Here is a 24,168-nt window from a genome sequence, read left to right on the forward strand (position 1 = left end):
GATGGATGTTGAGTTGGGTGGATTGCTAACAAGTCAGATTTGAACATTAGGCTATTGGAACCCAATAGGCGTCATCGATGGCAGCCAGCCATAGCTTTCAAGTTTTAATAAAATGCACAGAAGAAAGCCGTCCTCATTCATTCTCCAAACAAAAGATGCTTTGTTAATTGATCGGGTGGTTGTGAGATGCTAGAAGGAGAGCATTGTAGCTGTCCAGGAATATGAATGTCATCCTCCCTTTTCCTACCTGGTGATAAAGCTTTATTTTGCAGGGTGCAGGAAAATAAGGGCACCTTGGTGTGGCTTACGTTGTCATTTAAACCCTATCTTATGGCCTTGAAAAATTGCTGCTCTCTCAGTCTTAATCATGTGTTTTTATTTCATTTGACAAGATCGAAGGCCATGCATATTTAGCAGTTTTATTCAGAGGGTGGTATATGTGTTCTCAGGCTGGTACTGATTGCATATGCAAAGTCTTCAAGACAAGAACCTTGTTTCAAGAACCGTAAAATATATATTCGGTGGAACTTTAAAAATGTCTGATGCCTGGAGTACAAAGCATTTATTGGACCTTCCATTTTATTGTTTAAAGTGTGGGCTTATTCATATGTTTGTGCAAATTAAAAGGCTCTTTTGTTCTGCCACTGTTTGTTGGGGATTTTGGTGTTAGTCTGTTGTAAACACTGAATCACATTCAGTTATCGAAAGCACTTTATATCTACTTGGACCTCAAAGAACAATTTTGCCAATTTCAAGCCCAAAAGGGCTGCATTTCTTATACATTGTCAGTCCGTCTAAGCGAGGTAACCTTATACCTAAGTGTTGGTTTGTGTCTTGTTGACAAAAAGTATTCAGTTATTACATTTAGTGAAGCCACCTTTAAACACATGACTGATTCTTGGCCTAGCACAGCACTACACGTGAAAATGTTTTTTCTGGGACAACTGGCTTCTCAGATGCTATCGAAAACACTTCACATGGGCACTGACTTTATAAATACGGCTTCATACACGCATAACAGTTGGCCTCGGTTTTCTCCCCAGTGACTTGGCCTCTTATTTGGGATATTAAAATCCTCTGACTTTCTGGGCTCAGAGATCTGCATTAGGAGTAAGTGTAGATGTTGGAATTTTACTTAGAAAATTCTGATTTGCATTGGGGAGCCTATTAAAGTTATCTCTCGAATTTATGACTCATGTTTACAATGAGTCGTCTGTTCTGCAGAGGCGCATGAGTGAGTTGAAAGTAGACCCTGCGAGGGCAGTGAAAGAGAGAAAGCGGATTTTTTTTTTTTTTTTTCAGTCTTAAGAATTTTAAAGAAACAAGATTCTGAGGCTCAGAAAGATTTTTTTTTTTTTAAAGAAAACATTCCATGGCCAAGTATACAGTCTAGCGCATTTGCTTAACTGTTTTGTGACTGTTCTGCAGTCGTAAGAAAATGTTTACACATTAAGTACCTCTTTTTCCTTTCCAATAAACATTTTTAGAGCAATTTCAGGTTTACATCAAAACTGAGAAGAAAATAGAGTTCCCGTATACCCCACTACGTGCCCATTATCAGCATCCCCACCAGAGTGACACGTTTGGCACAAGTGATGAACCTACATTGACACGTCGTCACTCGGAGTCCATAGTTTGCACTAGGATTCATTCCTGGTGCTGTACGTTCAGAGGTTTTGGACAAACGTATGACCTGTGGCCATCATTATAGTATCATACAGAAAGTAGATTCTCTTCCTTAAGCATTCAGTGATCTCTCTACCGTCTCTACAGTTTTGCTTTTCCAAAATTTCATATAGTTGGAATGATATGGTATGTAGCCTTTTCAGAGAGGCTTCTTTCACTTAGGCATATGCACTTAAAGTTCCTCCATGTCGTCTCATGACTTGATAGCTCATTCTTTTTCAGTGCTGAATAGTATTCCATTGTCTGGATGTACCATATGTTTAAGTACTTCTAAAGCTTTTAGTGCTGCAGTGTCTCCAGTGATCCTTATACCCAGTTTCCCCAAAGGGCAAAGTCAATCTCACAGGTGTGTCCAACATCACAGTGTCGTCAGAGAGCACAGTACAGTTTTGAAGCCTGTGGTTATATAGTTGTGTATATGTTATAGTTCACCTACCATTAAAGTGCATAATTCAGGAACATTTAGTGCATTCATAATGTGCACCCGTCACCTCCGCCCGGTTCCACAACATTCTCATCAGCCCAACATAAAACTCCATACCCATTAAACACTCACTCCCCATTCCCCCTGGCAGCCACCAATTTCCCTCTATTTCTTTGGATTTGCCTATTTTGGATGTTTCACATAAGTGGAACATAACGTGTGACCTGTTGTGTCTGGCTTCTTCCACTTAGCCTCATGTTTTTGAGGTTCATCCACTTTGTAGCATGTGTCAGCGCTTTATTTTTAGCGGCTGAATAATATTCCATTGTACAGATGTACCACATTTTGTTGATCCCTTCACCCGTCGATGGACATTTGGGTCGTTTCCACCTTTTGGCGATTGTGAGTGCTGCTGTGAACGTTGGTGTACAGGTTTTTGTGTGGGCGTGTGTTCTTTCTCTTGGGTACGTACGTAGGAGTGGGGTTGCTGGATCATGTGATAATTCAGTTTCAAACTTTTTGAGGAACCACCTGGTAGCTTCTTAAATGTTGCCTGTTGCAAAGCCATATCTAGCAAAGGCCGCCCATTCGGAACTGTCCTTGTGTGGAGAGCTAGCCAAGTTATCTGCAGAAACAGCTGTTTGGAGCAGCCTGGTGGCAACGGCTGGATTCGGAGCAAGAAGACCTGCACCCCGGCTGGCCTGCCTCAACACCTCAACTCATCGGAACCCCACTCAGTCCTTCTGGGGCTCCCCTGAGCCTGAAAAACTGAGACGGGGTGGACGCCACATCTCAGCCCCTCTGCATGGACCCTCTTTTGCGAAGGTGCTATGAACTCGAAAATAGGATCCTCAGGTGTTCACTGTGGGTCCTGTTTACCTGTACGCCGAGCTTGGGGTCCAGCAGTAAAGAGGGGGTGCTGTCCCCTCTCGTGTGGAATCGGCGGTAGAGCGGGAGAGAGACAGACATCAAATAAGCAAACCTAACATGACAAACTGGGGCAGACGAGGGAGAAAAAGTGCAGGAAAAACAGTGTTGCAGGGATGGTATTGGGAGGAGGGGCGCCGCATCCTCCAGAATGAGCGAGTCATTGTGCCTTTGTCTCCTGGTGGGCGGAGGCAGCACTTAGGATGGCATGCCGGCCGAAAGCAGCAGGGGGGTAGCTGTTGCTGTTTCCTGTAGTCCTGCGACTTCATTTGCTGTTTCTCCCTCTCTGGGTGGAATCGCTGGAATCTTTCCATTTTCTTTGGAAGAGTGGCAGCCCGTGAAACTTAATCCTTTCTCTAGCTCAAGGTCTTCTAATTTCCTGTTGATAAGCAGGAAGGACCGGGCTGCCTTCCAGCAAGTAGGTGGATTCCGGCGGGGTGTGGCTGCATGCCTGCCCCTGGTCAGTAGAAAATGTAGCATCTTCCAGAAGGCCACGGATTTTCCCAGGCCTCTGCTCATGGGGGTGGGCTCCCCTCTTGAACCTGGGCTCCCCTGAGCAGACCTTGCTGTCCCCAGGAAGGACACTGTGGAAAAGAGAAAGTGGGAAACAATGGACAGTCACTTTCAACTCCCAGTTGTGACCTTTCTGTGGCTTTGTTCTCAGGGGTCCCCAGCTGAGAGAGCAGGAAGAGAGCATATGGCGAGAATGCAGACAGCCCTTCTGGAGACTTCTCTAAGCCACAGTTTGCATTTCTCATTCATGTCTGAAATTAAAGTCGTAGGAAAAAATGCTGATTGGAAGGTTAATGGGGAGGTCCTGAGTTGGGGTCTCATCCTTCTGCCCGTGCTCCAACCTGAAACTCGGCACAGCAGCGAGCTCCCAGCAGCCAAGAGGGCTCTAGTCGTGGGGCATTCATCATCGTGCGTCACAGGCATCTGTCCCCTGGTAACTGATAGCCTTTCTTTGTGTTCTATTGGTTGACTCACCCTGCTTTGTTGTTTCTCAAACTTCCTCCTGGCTTTATCTTCAGCTCGCCCTCTGTCTCCTGGTTTTAGATCAGCTCGGGCCTTTGTTAGTGACTTCACTGAGCGGGTGTGTGGTGCGTGCGCACACACTGTGTGTGCTCCTCTTGGAGGGTGCGTGGGGGTCTGGGTATGCCCGCGTGTGTCTGTGCATGCGTGGGTGTGTCATTGGGTGTTAGGGAAGGTTCTGCGTGTCCGTGCTGTGTATGAGGCTCTGGGCATCTTAGGTGCCATGAGCGTCTGGCTCTGCATGTGTCTCTGTGTGTGTCTCTGGGTGTTGGCAGGGAAAAGGGAAGTAAGTGACAGATGCTTGGAGTTAGCAATCTGGAAGCCACCTCCTGTGGGTTCCCCCCTCGGCTTCTCAGACATGCCTTCAGTCCTCCAGGTAGGGAGCCTTTCAAGGACTTTCAAGCCAACCACCCGAGCAGGGGATCACCTGGCTGATCTGGGGGCTAAAGAACATGAACAATCATTCTTCTCAGTCCCTACATTTAAGCTGCTTGGAGCAAGGCATGGGCACGGATGCGCCTGGCCTCGCAATCTCTCCTCAGTCACTACCCGTGTTAGGCTTCAGGCAGGTGATTTCAGCAGGGAAATTCCAGTCGAACCCTCCCCAGTAGGACTAGGGCAGGTGATGGCTCTCAGCAAGGGCTGCAGTCAGAATTCCCTGGGGGATTTATGACCCCCTACCCCCAACCTATGCTGGGCCACACCCCAGAGCAAATGAATCAGAATCCCCCAGGGTGTGCTCAGGCCTGGGGGTGGGGGGCGGGAACCTCCTAGTGGGGAGCGGGGGCGGCACAGTCCCTGGGGTCCCTGATAATTCAGGAGCCAGGGAAAAGCTCGATTCTATTTATTTCTTAATCAGAAGGGAAGAACCTGTATATAATAACAACGAATACATAACAATAAACCCAACCTGGAGTATATTCCTCCTTCTTCCAACGCAGTCTTAAAATACACCTTTGAAAATATTTTTATGGAGAGGGAAACCCAGAGACATCAGCTTGAGGCTCCAGCATGTCCCCAGGTTGCGTACTCTGGTGTTTGGGTTTCGTTGCAAGGTTCTATCATTAATGGGATAGAATCGCTCATCCCTCTGTTCACTCAATAAATGCTTTTCTCGGGTGTGAAACATATTCCAGAGTCGTAGCAGTGATAGAGATCGGCCGTTGCTCTTGGGGAATTTAATCAAGAGCTTCATTTTGGGGTCGCTTTGCATGTTCTGATAAGGTTATCTTGCGTATAAACACTTCCTTGAACATTGTCTTTACTAATCTTGCCAGGAAATCTTCCAGATGAAAAAGAAAAACGTCATCGCCATTTTGCAGATAAAGTAAGAGAGACACAGAATAAGTATGATTTACCCAGGCCTACTGAGCAGCCCAGAACAGTGACTCCTGGTCCTAAACTATACTTTTGAGCTTGTTAAAATACAGATTCAGGGCCTCTTCCCTCGAGATCCACATTCACAATGCCTGAGAGAGGGTCCAGGAATATGCTTTTGTTTTGTTGAGTAGTTCCTAAGGGCAGGCGAGTTTGAAAAACGCTCTGTGAGTCGGGGACCAGGTCAGTCAGAGAGAAGGGACTGAGGCCAAGCCAAGTGGGGACCCGACCTTGGCACTGCCGGCCCGGGGTCTAGATCGTTCCTTTTGGGGGCGGGGGGTCCTCGACACTGCAGGGTGTTGAGCAGCATCCTTGGGCTCCACTCACCAGAGGCCAGAAGCACACACTTCAGCTGTGACGTCCCCAGACATTGCTAAGCATTCCCAGGGGAACAAAATCACCCCATTTAAGTACATGGGTTGAAGCAAACATTTCTCGTGTTTTGGAGTTGGAGTGGCCCTCACTGACTCAAACATGTGGTTAAAAGTTTACATATGCTAATTTCCATTAACAAAAGAATGAAGCACTGGTACATGATACAGCATGGATGAACCTTGACACCATGGTGCTAAGTGGAAGAAGCCAGACACAAAGGCCACATGTATTATTTCATTTATAGGAAATATGCAGAATCAGTAAGGCATGGAGACAGCGAATTAATTGGTGGTCGCCAAGGGCTGTGGGGAGCAGGGCGTGGCGGGGGCCTGCCCAGGGGTTCCGCGTCTCTTGGGGAGATGGAAATGTTTTGGAACCAGGTGAATGTCCTAAATGCCACTGAGTTGTTGACTCTCAAATGCTTAATTTTATGTTATGTGAGTTTCACGTCAATAGAAAACGTAAGTGCCACTTTGTGTGATTTACTGTGACAGTTGGTAAATGGGGGCGGAGTTGCGCATGCCGTGTCAGTGCCAGTGGGAATTTAAACGAGGTCGTAACCGTGCACAAGGGTAATAAGAATATAACATATAATTAGATAGTATTTTAAAAGCAAGGGCAGAGTCTGTGGGCAGGACCTCAGTGCTAGCATTTCGGTGCTGGGCGAGAATATTCCAGGGGTTGGCTCTCTCAGACTGTCAGGCGCAAGCTCCCGGGTAAGCTAGGAGACCCCGCAAGACACAGGCTCAGCACCCAAGAGCAAGTCTCACCCAGGGCCAGCTAGTGTGCAGCTTCGATAAGCAGGCTCAGAATAAGCGAAGCAGGTGAGACTTTAAGAACCGGCCATCTGTGCCCCCTTCCCACCATCTGCCGCTCGGTGTGAGCGTCTGTAGCCGCACACACGGGGCTCAGCGTGAGGAAGGAGCCAGGGGCCACCATTTGAAAGCCCCATATTCATTTCGCAGGTGAGCCACAGGAATGCCACCGACAGAGTGCCTGTTTGCATTCGCTGACCTGGGAGGTGGCGTTTCTTCCCTGGGTTGTAATTAACGCTCGGTTCCCTGAGAGCAGGAACAGCGTGGACCTGGTTATAGTCCTCACGTGAGCTCGTTTATTACTGTGCAGGCCCCGCAGCTGGTGTGTGGATGGACTGTCAGCCAGGTGTGTGTGTTTGGAGGAGGTGGGGTTGGAAGCAGGTGTTGGTTATAGAGCTGAGGAAAGGGGAGGTGGCTGGTGGGTCTCTGAGTAGCTAAGAAATGGGGGTGCAGGTGTTGGGCGGGTGTTCAGACTCCACTGCAGAAGCGCCCCTGAAGAGCCACTGACAGAGGACTTCTAGGTAAGAACCAGTTTGTTTGGATTTTTTTGTTTTGTTTTTTGATATGATTCACACACCAGACAATTCACTTGTTTAAAGTGTACAGTTCAGTGTTGTTTTCGGTACACACGCAGAATTTCGCAGCTATCACCACACTCAATTTTACAAGTTTCATCACCCCCAAAAGAAACCTCATACTTTTTAGTCATCATGCTCCACTCTCCCCCCTACCCCCAGCCCTAGGCAACCACTAATCTACGTTGTCTCTAAATTTGCCTGTTCCGGATATTTCCTATAAATGGAATCGTGTGATACGTGTTTTGTGTCGCGTTTTCAAGAGTCGTGCACACTGTAGCAGGTGTCAGTGCTTGGGTCCCTTGGCCAGATAGCCTAGCCCTTGTGCGGATAGGTCCCATTTTCTTTGTTCATCTGTTGATGGCGACTTTTTTCTAAGAAATTTGGCATTCTGAAGTTGCTACTCACTGTACTCACTGTTCTGTGTGCCATTTCTTGTAAAACAATTGTTAGTTTTCTTCTGTATTCTTTAAAATCTGGTACTATTGTGGCAAATGAAGAAACTTTAGATGTGAATCCAGGTATGGACGCCCCGTTCCTGGGCCAGGTGAGAGCAATAAGCCATCTCGTCCCCACGGGCCCGGGTAAGAGGCTGAGGAGGTCCCTGCTAGTGGGAACCTAGGTGTGATTTCTCAGGACTAGGCCGTTACAAAGGCCCCCGGGGGGAAGCTGCCCTCCCCTAGAGAGGTGTGGTGACACACTGCATTGCAGTCTCCAGGCAGCCGAGGGCTCAGGCCCTCCCTGCTGGGGCCCGGAACTGAGCTCTTAGGTCTCTTTATCTGAGGCTTGCGCAGTGGTCACCTCTCACTCAGATTCAGGACTCGGTGTCTTTCCTGCTCCCACCCACAAAACTGCCTCAGCAGTGACAGGATGTCAACGTCCAGGTGATCCACCAGACCCTCAGTGGGCGTGTGGTCCCTTAGGGAAAGAGGAACGGGGAGAGTCAGTGACTAAAGGCTCGCTGGTTCCTTTCTGGTTCCTTGCTTTAATCTGCGACTCCTTGGCAGTTCGGCTCTGCTCTCCCAGCTGCATCCGAGCTCCTAACAGCTGGGATGGGTACTGGATCTTGGCTGTGAAATGCCATCTGTATCGGAGGGCCTGTAGCTGGTGTGTTAAATTAAGACCATGCTCTATATAGAGTCAGATATGCACTAGACTTATCGGGGTGGTCATTTCTTAAATTATATAAATGTCTCATCACTATATCGTACACCTGAAACTCATATAATATTGTCTGTCAACTGTAATTGAAAAAATGTTTGAGTAGATTTTAGAAAGAATATGCAAATTATGACCTGCCGAATGAGAAGGCACAGGCCCCCGCGGGGTGGGTGGCAGATAGCTCCCTCAGCATCCCAGACCTCACTTTTGGGGTAGTGAAAATCCCAGGGTCGTTTTTTTAAAGTATAGTTTTGCCGTTTAGATTGAAGATAGATCGTTTCATTATGCCCACATGGAGGAAGTCAGGCCATGAGATTACTTACTTACAGACACAGCGTGGGGGACAGCAGCGAACAGAAGACAGCAGGGCAGCACTACGTGTCATACTACTCAAAAGGTGGCCGGGGCGGAGGTCGCGAACTCTTCACAGGCTGTGAGTGTTTGTTGTAAAAGGCGCTTCAGCTAAATGCGCATTAAATTTTATCAGCTGCTTAATTTCTTCCTCGAAGCTCGTGTGCGTGTTTGCCCACCATAGTGTGTGTGTAGTCAGAAGACCAACCGTTTTCTCGTAGCGTTTTATCTCGTCAATCTGGTAGATGAACAGGATATCACAGGATAGGCTTTTAAAAAAACAGTTTTATCGAGGTGTGATTGACGTACAGCAAACCGCATGTATTTAAAGAATACAGCGTGATACACTTCGACATGTTTATACCTGTGAAATCACAACCACAATCAAGATAGAGAACGTACTTGTTACCCACAGGTTTCCTCATTCCCCTTTGTCATAGAAATTCCCCATTCCAAACCTCCCCGAGCAACCACTGATCCACTTTCTAGAATTTCCAGTTTCCATAATTTTATGTAAATTTACTGAATGCACTCCTCCCCTCAGTCTTCTTTCAGAATGATTATTTTGAGGTTCATCCATGTCACTGTGTGACTTCAAGATTTAATATAATACAATATTTAATATAATACAATATTAAAGAGTGTGGTATTGGTAAAAGAATAGACAAATAGGTCAAAGGAACAGAACAGAGCCCAGAAATAGACCCACATAAATAGAGTCAACTGATTTTGACAGAGGCGCACAGGTAATACAAAGACAGTCTTTTCTACAAATTATGCTGGAACAGGGACTCTGGGTAGTAACAATGTGCCAGTATAGCTTCATTAATTGTAACAAATGTACCATTCTGATAGGGGGTGTTGACGGGAGAGGCTGTGCACGTGTGGCGTTGGGGGTATATGGGAATCTCTGCCTTCCTCTCAATTTTTGCCATGAACCTAACACTGCTCTAAAAAAAAGTCAAAATATGGTGGCAATGGCTCATATAGGACAAAATCTCACATAAAATCCTCCACCCCGGTAGGAGGAGCTCGCTGCACCCCAACTGGTCGGTTCTTTACATGGTATATCACTTGCTCCAGCTCTACAAAATAATACCGTCTTTTGATTGTTTAAAAAAGGCTTCTTAGTTTTGGTAACTCTGACTTGGCTGTGAGGAGCCTTAATTTATCCTATGCTTTAATTTAGAATTGGAAGCTCGATCCCCAGTTGTTGGCAAACCCAGTCCTGCAGATGGTTTCAAGGAGGAAGCAGGACTTGGTTTTGTTAGAAGAGAAGGTGGGACGGTTTGGTTAGGGGGTCTGATCGTGAAGCGCGTCCTTGAGTCCCGGTGCTCCATTCAACACGTTCACCAGAGTTTTGTCTAGTAAGGATACAGATACGGGGAAAGGAAGCCAGAGATGCGGGGCCCTGCCCTGGCCGCCTCCGGTAGCCTGGGGTGACGGCCCCTGAAGAGAGGGCCCCGCCCTGGAGCTCCGGATTTTCCAGGACTAGACTGCAATGTTGCTGTCTTGACTGGAAACCACCACGTGGCACCTTGCAGGGTTTTGTCTCGGATTCCTAACTGTGAACAGGGCAGGAGGTCAGGACCGTGGACCAGAGTCTCCTGGAGGAGAAGGTGGAGGAAGTGATAACCACTGAGCAAAATGGCTAGAGTTAGAAGAGGAGACTCTGGAGCCAGACAGAGTTAAAATCCTCACGAGCTGTGTGACTCTGGGAAAATGACCTGACTTCTCTGTGTCTGCCTCATCTGTAAAACAGGGTGATGCTGGTTCCATCTTGCAGGTCGTTTTTGGCTGGGAACAGACATGGAGGAGGGTTGATTGTACGAGTTAATATTGATGAGTGTTTTTGCTCAGTGCCTGATAGTTTTTTTTTTAATTGAGATATATTTGATGTACAACATTGTGTAAGTTTAAGGTATAAACATAGCAATATGATACATTATATTGCAATATGATTGCCATTGCAGTGTTAACCAACACCTCCGTCTTGTCACATAATGATCATTTCTTTTAGGGAACAATTTAGATCTAGTCTCAGCAAGTTTAATGTTTCTAATCCAGTTTTGTTGTCTGTCATCACTGTACCGTGTATTGGGTCTCCAGGGCCTATTCATCTACTGGCTGCAAGTATATAGTGCCCTAATGACATTATTATTATCTCTTCTTCGAAGTCCCGAGGAAATCCCTCCTTCATTAACTGCTCCCCCGGCACAGCAACTGTTCCTTTCTTGGAACCGGAGTTCTCCTTGGTGCGTGTTACATCTTGTGCCTCTCACTTCCCCACTGGGATGTGAGCTCCTCCAGGCCAGCCCCATCGGACATAATTTTCTTCTGTTCCTCACAGCATTTATCACCAGCCAAGGACACATTGTGGGCCCCCAGGTGCCTGTAAGCTGAGGGGCCTTTTATATCTTCAGCCTTCTGGGTTGGGGGCTTCTGAGAGCTGCCGGTGAAAATGTTTGAGCTGGAGGAGGGGAAGACAGAATTATTGGTTTCAGAATATGAAAATGGCCCAAATCTAAAAGCATAATTGCTTGTTTTCATAGAACGTGATGTGTCAACTGCTCAGCTGGGTCTTAATTTAACACTAAGAAAGTTATATTTCAAATATGTTTTTCTAGTCAATAATATTGTAAAAATAAAAAAAAAGGCAAAATGACAAATACATTTAACTGGCCATCAAGGGATGAATGAATAAAACTACCATTTATTCATCGCATTGAGTAGTATTCAGCCACGAAAAGGAATGATTCTTGCTGCAATGTGGAAGAATCTTGAAAGCATGACACTCAGTGAAAGGAACCAGACACTAAAGCCACATATTGAATGACTCCGTTCATACGAAGGATCCAAAATGGGCAAATCCGCACAGACAGAAGGCAGGTCAGGGGTCGCCAGGGACCAGGGCGGTAGGAAGGAGGGGTGAGCGCTTAATGGGCGTGTGGCTTTGTTTCGTGGTGACGAAAATGTTCTAAAATTGTGCTGTTGGTTGCACAACTCTGCAAAATGCTAAAAACCAACAAACAAACGTTGCATTGTATAAATGGGGGAACTGCCTAACATGTTAGACCTCAGTAACGTGGCTGATGGGAGCACATTTGTGGTGGGAGGTAGGCGCGTGCGCGGGGCCGGCCCGGCCTGCAGACAGCTGCCCGGGTGGTGGCGCTAGCTGGCGGCGGAACAGGGCGGCTGCCTTGAGCCGGAGCCCGGAAGCTGCAGGTGGAGGGGAGTGAACGTGAGGTGAGGAAGCGGAGGGGGTGCCGGGAGGGGACTCAGCACATGTGAGCAGACGGCCTCCCGAAGGACTTTCTGTCCTCTCAGCTGGTTCCAGGGAGGGCGGCCTTGGACCTGAGCACTGAAAAACCCTGCAGCTGTCCGCCATATGGCGAGACCATCACCAAGGCCTGGCTTGGCCGCCTCCCCGCCCCAGCAGTGGGAAAGACAAGCCGAAACTCAGACCTCAGAACCAGACCGTGGTGATGGGTGCTAATAACTCTATGGGAGGCTTCTGACTGGCTGGATCTTTGCCGGGAGGCCCTTCCTCCCCTTCCCACTTCCACTCCGCCCCCCCCCTCCCCCGGGCCGGGAGAGCAGGTTGAAGCTGAGCCCGCTTCTCTGGGAAAGCAGGTTCCTGCCAGAGCTGCTCTGAGCCCTCCAGAGAGAGAGAGAGAGAGGCGGGTGGTGTGGGGCTCCCTCGGGCCAGCGGCGAAGCCAGTGCCCACGGGGCTCCTGGGTCTGGTCCAGGTCTGGGCACTGGCGGCAGGGACCTCAAGGAGTAAGTAAAGCAGCTGCAGTCCTGGTTCTGTCTGGGGGAGGGGCAGCGGCCCAGGCCCGCCTGGGGCAGCACGATGCCTGTCCCCTGGCTCCTCCTCTGCCCGCCCCCCCCACAGGCTCTGTCTTTCAGGGGGAGGTTACAGGTGGATGCCTCATCTCTCTCCCATCTTCCACCAGCATCCCCCGGAAATGGACCAGATCTGGCATCCTGAGAGGTGGAATGCTGACTCCTGGGCCCCCCAGGCGGGCGTCCTGAGTGCAGGGGTGTTCGGGGTGTTTGCTATCCGCAGGGGCGTGAGGTGATGTGCTTGAAGATAACCAAACAGCTGTTTTTGGTAACGGCTGTGAAATGAATTTTTATTGCTTATTTGCTGCGGGAGGAGCTGGGGCAGTGCTCTCCAATAAAAATCGAATGCAAGTCAATATGTCATTTAAAATTTCTTAGTGGCCAGATTTTTTTTAAATGTAAAAAAATTAGGTGAAGTTAATATGTTGTACTTAACCCAATATATCTAAAATATCATTAGGAAATGTAGTCAATGTAAGATTAATGAGATACATTTTCCATTTTTCTAAATCCAGTGTATATTTTATACTTAGCCTGGTTCAATGTGGATGCTAAATCTTTGTTGCAAATATTTGCTCTGGATTTAGACTTTCTGAAATGTAGAATGGAATAAGTAGTATCATATACTAAGTTGCTTCAAGCATACTTAAAAGTTTTCTAGTAACTGACCTGAGTATCAATTTTCCACTTTAATTAATTAGCATGACACAAAATGAAAAGTTTCTTCATAACACCAGCCACATTTCAGATGCTCACGCGGCACATGTGGCCCACGGCTGTTGTGCTGGACGGTGCAGTTCAGGTCCCAGCTGTTTAACCCAGTGCATTTTTAATACCTGCTGGCGTGGCACGCAATAGGTACTCGGTGAATCTGTGTCGGCTGGATCAGTGAGTGAATGCGGATCCGAGCTGACAGCCGAGAAAGCTGAAATGAGACTCGATTTCATTTCCCGGCTGTAGAGAGGTTGCTCATTTCAGTCCATTTCCGATCTCTCCCTGGAAGTGAGTAGGTTCCGAGGGAAAGATGGATTACTTCCCAGCACTCAATGTTTTCCTCTTTGTGGTCAGTCTATCGAGTAGCATCCTTGACTGGTCTTTCTTTAAGTGCTTGAGAAATGGAAGGGAAGTAGACTTAGTTCAAGCAGATTGCTCTCAGGACTGGGTGGGGACAGGCAGGCTTCCACCCCCACCCCCCACCCCAGCATGGCCGGGCGGTCCGGCCCACCTAGACGTTATCGGTCTTGTCGGCCGAGCAAACAGGCAGAATCTGGGTCTGCACACGGCTGAGAGTTTAATGATCGTGTGTATACGTGTTCAGTTTAGTGCCCAGAGTCCAGGTCATGAAAGAGTCGAAGGAACTTTGGAAGGGAAATCGGCTGGATTAATGGCATTCTGCTTGAATCCCAAGAGCATTTGTTTGGAGGAGCCAAAATCTTCAGGGAGATAACCCTGCCCAGTGTCCCGCCGTGTTCTGGTGTTTCAGGAGGTCTAAACCAAACGGTGTAAAATGCCCCTTCACCCCCATTTGGGGAAGCGTTTTGGGTTTTGAGGGCTTAGACAGCTGGCATGTGTGATGATTCCCAGGTGAGGCATGGCGGTGTGGTTTCGAGGATGGCAATTAACAAGCCATTGTATGAAAGCGGGGCACCGGGCTGAGGCCACTGGGGAGGGCACAGGTGGTGCCCAGGGAAGCTACAGGCTGGAGGGAAGGACAAATGAGGCGGACGGTAGGTGGGGATGGGGAGGCTTCGGCCTGGGCGAGGCAGAGGGGAAGATGCTGACCCTTCCCATGAAGAGGGGCTGGCGGTCCCCTGCAGAGGTCCTCAGGGGTCTGAGGCGGAGGGCTGAGGAGGCCCCTGGCCCATTCCGTTATCTCTTCATGCTCTGTTGTCCTCTGCAGCTTAGGTGGCAGGGGAAGCGAGGTGTCACGAGACCCACCAGGGACCTGCGCTGGATTCCACCACTGACTCCCGCAGCCTCTTGGCGTAGCCTTTGTTGGTTGGTTGATTCACTCACTCACCCACCCACCCACTCTCATGGTAATGTAGTGGGGAAGGCCGCGGACTCCAGGGTGCCTTGGTTCAAACCTTGGCTCCACCCCTAACTAGCCGTGTGCCCTTGGGCAAATCACCGAAGGTCTCTGCGCCTCAGTGTCTATCCCTAAAATGGGGTAATAACACTTCCCTCAGGGGGGTGTTGGGAGATTAAAGGGCTGGAATATACGAATTGTTTGGAACAGTGCGGGACACACAGTAAGCACCATGCAAGTGTTCGTCATATCCATTCGTTCATTTGTTCATTCACTCCAGCCTCTACTATTATTAAATCATAATATCGATAATGAGAATAAAGCACTAAGAGACTGGAATGTGAGGGACGTATTCTGGATGGGGTTAGGGAGCGCCCCACGGGGTCGGGGGGCAGGAGGTGTTTTTGCTGAGTCCTAAAGGGGCCAAGGACACGGGGAGCAAGAGGAAGGGGATGCAGTTAGGAGCGCCCAGCATGCGCAAAGGCCTTGAGCTGGAGAAGAAAGACCAGTGTGGCTGGCGGGCAGGAGGGGGTGAGATATGGCCGATGGGGAGGCAGAGGCCACCCCTCCTGGTGAGGATTTTATCATGTGCGAGTGAGTGTGTGTGGGGGGGCGTGGTTCTTGGGGGCTGTTAAGCAGGGAGTGATGTTGATTGGACTTAGGCTTTTAAAAGATGACTCTCGCTGTGGAGGATGAATTATGGACACAGGGAATAGTTAGGGGGCTACTGGACTTGTCTGGGCAAGAGAAAATATGGTTTTGCCTAGTGTGATGGCCACGGACATGGAGACACGTGGATGGAGAGAGGATGGATGGGTGCAGGGATGGATGATGGGGTGGGCGAATGGATGGGTGGATGGACGGGCGGGCGGACAGGGAGACAGGGAGAGAGATGGGTAGAGGGAAGGATAGGCAGATGGAGGGAGACCTGCATTTGTCGATGGCAGTGACAGAACTTGCTAACGTTGACCGTGGGGTTGATGGTAAGGGAAAAGAGTGCTGGCTCGAGCGATGCGGTGAGGAGGGGACGGTGGTGTCTGTACCCAGGATGGAAAAGAGAGTTTGGCTGGCGGGCGGGGAGGTCGGTACCGTCCCTCGGAGAGAGTGGAGAGCTGGTATTCTCTCCTCTTGGCCCCTTGGCCCCCTGGACCCGTAATGTCTTCTTTCATGAGCGAATCCGTGCCCATGGGGTGGGGCCGTCCCATGCTTCCTCTGGCCTTGCCCTGGCTCCATCTGATTTGCGATTTCATAAATCCCAGATTTCGCCACAGGGGCAGCATCCTCCTGCATGAGGGCAGGCGCAAGTGAGCGAGTCTCTCCGGACACCTGTCACACCTCTTGTGACCAGACAGGTTGGGAGTGGTTGGAGTTGGGGATGATGCTGACCAGCTGCAAGGTATCATTAGGGACAACCCCGGAGGGCCTTGCCCACATTCCCAGAGAGGCCGCCTGGAAGGAGCAAGTCCAGTCTGCAAAGCCACCCAGTCATCAGTGGTTAGAGAAGCCAACAGCACACTCAGGGTAAAATGCCTTAAGCCATCCCAGCCCCAGGCCTTGGGGCTTTTCCTCATCCCTTGTGAGCCCCCCCCGCCCCCCCCCCCCCAGAATAAAAGTCTTTTGCGGGAGTGATTTCATTTGCACCTTGGAGTGGAGCAGATGAGAGAACCTTGGGGCGAATTCTTTGCAAAGAGAGAAGCACTTTGGGAATGCGAGGTGTGGTTGGTTACCGTGGAGCCCAGTGAAATGACATGAAGATGTTAATTCAGTTGCAAGGAGAAGGGTGGGATGCCACAGTTAATCCTTTGTGTTTTGCAATTGGTCCCCTGGTCTCAATAGGCTAGAGAATTACAGACCTCTCTGCTCCCTAAATTAGATCTTTCCCAGAGCGGCTTCTCCCCTTCCCCCCTCCTACACCCCCAAGGCTGGCCAGCTTTACAGCTTTGTCTTCTGTAAAGATCAGGATAACCTCCTCCATCCACCAACTGCCCCCACTCAACATCCACCAAGGCAGCAGGTGAGGAGTCAGACTGCCTAGGTTTGGATCATCGCTGTGTGACCTTGGATAAGTTAATCAACCTCTCTGAGCCTCAGTTTCCAACTCCATAAAATGGGGAAAATAGGAGTACCTACCTCAAAGTTGGTTATGAGGCTTAAATGAATTAATGTAGAGGTGGGTCAGTTCTCATTGGGGACGATTGTTCCCCCAGGGACATTTTGCAATGTCAGGAGACACTTGCTTGTCATAACTGGGGTGTGCTACTGGCATCTAGTGGCTGGAGGCCAGAGATGCCGCTGAGCACCCGGCGGTGCTGAAGACACCTGCCACAGCAGTAGTACTGTATGGCCTGAAATGTCAACAGTGCCTCGGCTGAGAAACCCTGCTGTGTGTAAAGCTCTTAGAAGAGGACGCAGTGCACGATAACACCGGCTAGCATTTATCGAGCACTTATTGTTATCGTCATTTTCTTCTTTCCCCTCATAGGGGTCTGCAGCCCCCCAGCCTTCCGTCGAGCCAGGAGCAGGCAGCCTGTGCCCCAGAGGGTGACAGATTGTCAAGAAAGCGACACTGCGCCTTCCGTCTGCCCTCCAGGGTCAGCCGATCACCTTTCCTTGGGCAGCAGATACATCTGTCACTTCTCCATCTCCACTGGCCTGCAGGGGCCCAGTGCGGGGGAGTGGTCTTGGTCTCCAAGGCTTTGTCACCCTTGATGAATGTGGCCCCTGCCAGATGGCCTTATGGGTAAATGTCTTTGAGCAACCAGGCAGTCACATTGACACTGAGGAGGGCCAAGGGGAAGCCACAGCCTCTCAAATTCCCAGTTGTGTAATAACGGAGAGGAGCTTTCTGAGGCTTCTCTAGTCCAGCAGGCGAGGGCCCCAGAGAGGAACACGGGAACGTGGCTTCCTCATAGGAGGTGCCACGGTGCGTCCAGTGGGGAGTCGCAGCGGTTAAGGAAGGAGCGAAGGCATTCCTTGGAACGGGTGGAGCCATAGGATGGGACAAGCTGTGTCCTTGGGAGGACTGAGAGTCACAACTGGGGAACCCGTGAGTCTCAGGGGTGAGCAAAATATCAAACCAGGTCAGGGCCTCGTAGACCAGGAGCAACTGAGGTGGAAACTCAGGGCCTGGTTGGGGCCCCAGGCCCACCCTGGGCTCCTTCGTACTGGACACTGGCCTTGCGCTGCCTGGGTCCGCAGGCTCTGCGTACAGGTGAGTGGTCAGGTCATTGTCCTGCGCTCAGTCAAGGCCGAGTGATGAGCTACACTCTCTTGGTGGTTATAGATTTCTTTTCATCAAGACTTTCCTGAAAACTCTGTCATGTTCTTGCAAGTGGAAGTGCCTGTCCGTTTTCCTCTGTCCGCTTTCTGATGACTCTAATGTGTTTTCTGGACAAACCCTCCCACACCTGCCCAAATAGCCTCTTAGTTTCCACCAAGGTCTTATACTGAAACATTTTTGGGCTAGCCGGAGTGCTTGCTGATCAGTTTCTCAAAACTGTTTTGTTATGAGTTCATGTAGACGGCAGGACGGGGCCTCCAAAGTCTTAAACTATCCGAAATGTCTGTTCCGGTCAGAGCCGCCAGGTTTGGGAGGCGTTGCCTCCTTCCGTGTCCATCAGGACACCAGCAGTCTGTTCCTGCAGGGCCAGCTTTCACAAAGCAGATCGTGTACCCGCCGCAGTCGTATTCATTTGTTTGCTTTGTGTTTAGCATTTGAAAAATCACTGATGTCAAAAGTTGGCAAGGGTAGAAAGAATTGGCTTATTTTGGAGATTTTCAGTGAAAATGGAAATTTTACAGCCAGGAGACAATCAATTAAATGTGTGTGAGTGTGTGTGTGTGTGTGTGTATGAGAGAGAGAGAGAGAGAAAGAGAAAGAGAGAGAGAGAAAAAATAAGTATGCAGAACAAGAACAAGGACTTTTCATAAACAACAGGTCTGCGTAGCCACCGCCAGACCAGAAACCAAACATGACCCTTATGACCCTTGTAATTTCCCTCCCCCTCGTCTGGTCTCTTCTCCCGAAGCCCCCCTGATTCCAGCACCACGGATCGGCTGTGCTTGCCTTCGAACTTCTCCTTAGAGGAATTATCTGGGATGTTCTCTTAGTGTCTGGCTTCTTTTTCTTTTCTTTTCTTTTTTTTTTTTTTATTGCAGGAAAATATACATAATGCAAAAGTTACCATTTTAAGTGTACAGTCCAGTGGCGTTAGTGGAACCAAAATGTGTAACCATCACCACTACCCATCTGCAGAGCTTCATCGTCCCAAACAGAAGCACTGTACCCCTTAAATGTTAACTCCCCACTTCCTCCTAGTAATCTCTCTCTCTCCTACTTGATGGCTCTGTGAATTTGCCCATTCTCGGTGCCTCACATAAGTGCAATCACTATTACCATAATCAATATGTGACCTTCGGCGTCTGGCTTCTTTCACTTCGTACAGTGTCTTCAAGCTTCATCCACACTGTAACGTGTATCCGAACTTTAGTCCTTTAAAAAAAAAATAGTTTTTATTTGCGATAAAAAGTGTGTAGTATCTTCCATTCTCTCTCTTTAACTTTTCGAACATACGAAGCACAGTGATAGTGGACAGCTTTTAAGCAGGCGGTCAGGTATCAGACGGTAAGGGGCACTGGTAACGCAGCCGAGACGTGGACTGTCCGGGACAGCATCTCGCCGAGGCGGGCTGTATTTCGCCCCGAGATTTCAAGCCCGGGCAACGAGGGAGATGACGGATCCGCTAACGGGGGAGAAGGGCTGCTTTTGGAAAGACAGGGGAATCGGGTTTTAGGCAACATGAATGAAACGAAGCCGCAGTGCGGTGAAACCAGTCTCCGTGTGACTGGAGCGGGGGTGCGTCGGCCCAGTTGTCCAACCCGCACAGTGCACGGCACCAGGAGCGAACGCTCGCGTCAGCCGTAGACTCGGGTGATGACGTAGGTTCGTCACGTGCGACAGGTGTGCCACTCTGCCGGGGGTGATGACGACGGGGGAGGCCCGTCTGCTACGACTCTAAAACTGCTCTAAAAGTAGTCCATTTTTTAAAAAGTGAAGTCGGTCCCATTGGGATGATTTAAGGCTTTAGGGGAGATTTTCTTTTTTCCTCTTTAGAAAGTCCATCTTCTTTTGCAATGAGTGTATACACACGTGTGTATTTGGTGTTATCGGGACAACCATGGTGACATTGGGACAGCCGGGCCTTTTATTCTTGATGGGCAAAGCTTTTGTCTGTTTCCATTGCAATCCTAATATTTTTGTTCATACTGTATAGCTTTATGGATCCCTCACCCAAAGTTCCAGGACCTTTTTGGGTAAAATGAGAAGCCGATGAGAACTTTCTGAGCATTTAGCAGGGAGCAGTAGGTGCCCGTCTGTGTAAATTATTTACCCATGGAGATTTTCAGCACCCACCACCCAGACACCAGACCCTTCTGTTTAAGGGCAAGTTCTCTGCCGGGCCCCAGGACTGCTTTGCAGTTGGGGGTGCTGGTACATCCTGGAATGTCCCGGGAGAGGTCACCAACTCACGGTGCCTTCTGCTTCAGCTCCAAGACTCTCAGGTGACGTCCCTCCTGGGGACACATGGGAAGTTCTGAATGAGTCCGAGAGTTTGATGTAGGACGCTGGACCTTGCTCCTGACGAGGGCTGCATATGTGAGCCCCGTACCCTCCGCTGTGGCTGCCGGGCACTGGGGGCACCGGGTGAAGTGGGAAGACCCAGTTAGACTGACCCCCTGCAGTAGGAAGATGCCACCCTGGACTATGGTTCACGGAGAGCTCCATTCTTAGGTTTCGACCGTGTTAGTACTCAGACCAGACCCTGATGAAGACATTGGGAGCTGTCGTGATGTAGGAGTCCTGAGGGTCCCCCAAATAGCCTTAGGTAGCCTTCCCTTACCAGGTAGAAGGGAGTCACCCATGTTTCCCCTAGCATGTTTAAATTTTATGTCCGCCACGCCCCCTCTGAGCGTCGTCCTTGAGAATGTTCTGGAAGACACTGGGCGCCATTGAGGCCACCCCTCTTCCCTCTCTGCCAGGATGGGGGAGACCCGTGGCTTCTCCCTTCCCAGCTAACCCCCCTTTGTGACCCAGCCAGGTCTGGACTTCTCCCTCTGAAATATCTCCCAGGACCCCCGACAGTGACCCCAGTGGCCTCAAAGCTCAGCCCCAGCCTGAAGACAAGTCCATCTTCCCAGATTCCTCTTCCTTTTTTATTGCAAATTAATTTGTTAAAAAAATAAAGCCTTTGTGTAGGAAGGACAACAGGGATGGGAGGGTGTCCACTGAAAGGCTTAGGGCCAGTCTCCTCCGAGGGGCCAGCAGAGCTGTCTGGGCTCCTCACCAGAGATGCTGCCGCTGGGCCCAGTTGCCAGAGCCTTCAGTCCAGACCGACACTTGCTGTCCTGGCGGGGCCGGTGCTGTTAGTATTTCTCTAGCACCAGGCCCGAGACCCGAGGACTGTCTCCACAAGGCCCAGCCTCCAGGTGGAGCGGAGGGGGGCACTGACCTCTGGGGAGGTACAGGTAGGGACACTTGTGTAGGTTCTGCCTTGCGGGCTGCCCGTGGGGCTTGGGGCCTTGGCAGTTTGCCCTTCATCGTAGGGCTCTTCTCTCCCCTACCCCGTGCACACACCTGGGGACTTCGCCATCCATGCCCCCCGCCCCCCGCTCCCCAGCCTGGCAGAAACTAGATGCAGGCTCCTCTCCGCCAGGTGAGGGGTGGTGGGAAGGGCATTGGGCTGAATTCTGCCTGGCTCCTCCCCAGCCTGCTGTGACTCCTCCAGGAACTCTCCCTCCTCTGCACAATCACACGGTCCCAACTCATTCCCCACTCAGGGTTCTTGAGCCCTGGAACCCTCCAGCTAGCTTCCCCGGGTTCCAGTCCCAGTTGTGGCCCTGAGCAAGTCATTTTACTGCTCCATGCCTCAGTTTCCTCATCTGTAATGTGGGGGGGGGGCAGCGCCAGACACTTTGCTGGTGGGCTGGGGACGTGAGAAGCGTGGGCATGCAGAAGCCCGCGGCAGCACTTTGGCTTCACGCCGGGCCGCACATCCTGTGTGTCCAGGCGGTGACGAGGCTGGGGACAGCTGTGAGCAGAGCTGCCACCCTTGAGTCGTTTGATTCTGAGGCTGCTGGAGAGCCCAGCCGAGGAGGGAGGCAAGGCCTTTTGGGGCCCCGTAGGGGTTCCGTGGGTGCTTCCTAGGGGGCTGGCCCAAAGGAGGGGGTCTTGCAGGCGGGGCAGGGATCCTGCGGCCTGGGACCTTGGCTGGGGGGGGGCAGTAAGTGCCGGGCTGGTGCCGCCCATCGTTCGCCTTCCTTCCTCTCCCTCCTCAGTCTCCCTCCCGGTTCTCCTCTGCCCACCACCCTCCTTCCTCCCCTCTGCTTCTCCCCCCTCCCCCACTTCTCACCTCCTCCTTTCCCTCCCCCCTCCTCTGCTTCCTTCCCCTTTCCTCCCCTCCGGCTCCCTCTCCCTTCCCCCTCTCTTCCCCTGGGCTCCATGGAGCACCTGCCCCCGAACCCTCCCTCAGGCCCAGACACTAGCCCGACTGGGGCATCTGGTCACACCAGGACTTGAATGAGCTTTTTATCTTTTCTTTTTTTTTAAAGACAGCTTCCTTGAGAATCATTCACATACTGTACAATTATCATTTTAAAATGAGCAACTTGATATATATTCAGTTTTCAGTGTTTCATCTATTGTAACAATTTTACAACATTTTTGTCACACCCTCCCCCGCCCCCCCAAAAAAATCTTGCACGCATTCGCCCCAGCCTCCCCAGCCTCCCCGTCTTGCGTCTGGCTTCTTTCAGTCCCCGTCTTGTTTCCAAGGTCCGTCCCTGTTGTCCCGTGTGTCAGAACTTCATTTCTTTGTTGCCGAATAACCTTCCATTGTGTGGATGAGCTTTACGTGTTTTCTCTGTCAGTCCCAAGAGGCCTTGGGAGTCAGAGCTGAATGCCAGTCCTGATTCGTGGTGTGTGACTTGGGCCACTGGCTTCTCTGTGCCTCAGTTTCCTTAGCTGCAAATATAGGAGAACACCAACCCTTCCCCTGGGGGTGATAGGGAGACTTAACGGAGATGGTTAATGCCTTTGGCACCGGGCCTAGAGACTGGCATCTGTAAACTCGGCTGCATGTCCCCCTGCCTCCCTTCTTATAGAGTCTGAATTTCCCAAAGACTCTCAGAGACGAGCCTTTCTTCCCCCTTTAAATTCAGCACCCAACTTTGATAGCTTTGGCTTGTCTAGTCCTTTCTTCCTGGTTGTCCTATGTGGTCCCAAGCTTTTGTGGGGGAATTCTCCCTGGATCCGAAGACCTTTGGCGGGTATTTAGGAGTGTGCCGGGGCTCTGGGGATAAAGCTGTGACTGTAGCAGGTTCCATCCCTGTCACCGTGAGGCTGACACCCTACGGGAGAGAGAAACCACCAACAGGTAAAAACAAGGTGGTCTGAGATATCGATGTGCAGTAAGGAATGAAATTCAACAGCCACATGATGGCAGGTGACCGAGGTGGGATGGTCGAGAGGGCTTCTGGGAGGAAGCGATGGATTTTGCTGAAGGGTGAGCAGGGTGTGGAAGATGTGGGAAAGAGCGTCCAGGGAGAAACGGGAGTGCGAAGGACCCGAGGCAGGCTCGGGCCCCAGGTGCCCCAGATGCCCCGGGGCTACGCAGGGGTCGGAGGAGCAGGTGGGCAGACACGTGCGCCCGCGCGGAGACAGACACAGGACAGGCAGAGCGTGTGGGGGAGCACCTGGAGGCGCAGCCCTTTGCTGAGGAGCGTCGAGGCTGAGGGCGGGGAGGTTGGGCAGTTGGGGAAAGCGCACAGCCTCACGGCTCACTTGACCATCCCCCACTGGTGGGTACACGGGTCGGTCCCCGTCTTTCGCTCTTACAGCAACACCGCCGTGACTCTTCTCGCGCACGTCCCCCTCGTCCGTCGCCTGAGGCCTGCTGAGGGAGACGGTGACAGGGTGTGGGGGCAGCTCCCGGAGGCCCCCTGGCTCGTCCGCTGTTGCCCCATGTGGTCACCTGTCCAGAGTTTCCCGTCTCAGAGCCAGGTGATGGAGACTTCATCCCAGCAGCCTGATGTGACTGGGAGGAGATGCTCTACCGGCTGCAGTGGCCACGTCAGTGACGAAGCTGCGCCTGATCAGACCGCGGGCTTTGAGGTTAAGTGGCTTCTCCAGCCCCGGGCCAAGGTCCTTGGGACACTGCCCTCTTCCAGCCAGATTCTTGATGTCCCATAGCAGGGCTGCTGTGTACAGTTGAGCAGGTTGTGCGCTGCACAACTGTGACTGGTTGCGAAAGCAAAAGAAGGGAAGAAATCTAGCCGGTGTGTGCAGGGCCTGCTACCCCCGAGAGGAGGCCTTTTCCTCCCCTGTCCATGGGCAAACAGTCCCGTTGGGTCCCCAGCCTGCCCTTCTGAACCTGGCCTGTCCTAGAGATCTCAGGAAATATCTAGCCATACCCAGGCCTCAGTATCGAGGACTTCCCATCAAGTCCCAAACAAGTCAGAGGCACATGGCCTAAGCCTCCCCTGGAACTTCCAGCTGTTTAAAGCATGGATGT

The sequence above is a fragment of the Rousettus aegyptiacus genome, unplaced genomic scaffold (assembly GCF_014176215.1).
Source record: "Rousettus aegyptiacus isolate mRouAeg1 unplaced genomic scaffold, mRouAeg1.p scaffold_m13_p_8, whole genome shotgun sequence".
Lineage (NCBI taxonomy): Eukaryota > Metazoa > Chordata > Mammalia > Chiroptera > Pteropodidae > Rousettus > Rousettus aegyptiacus.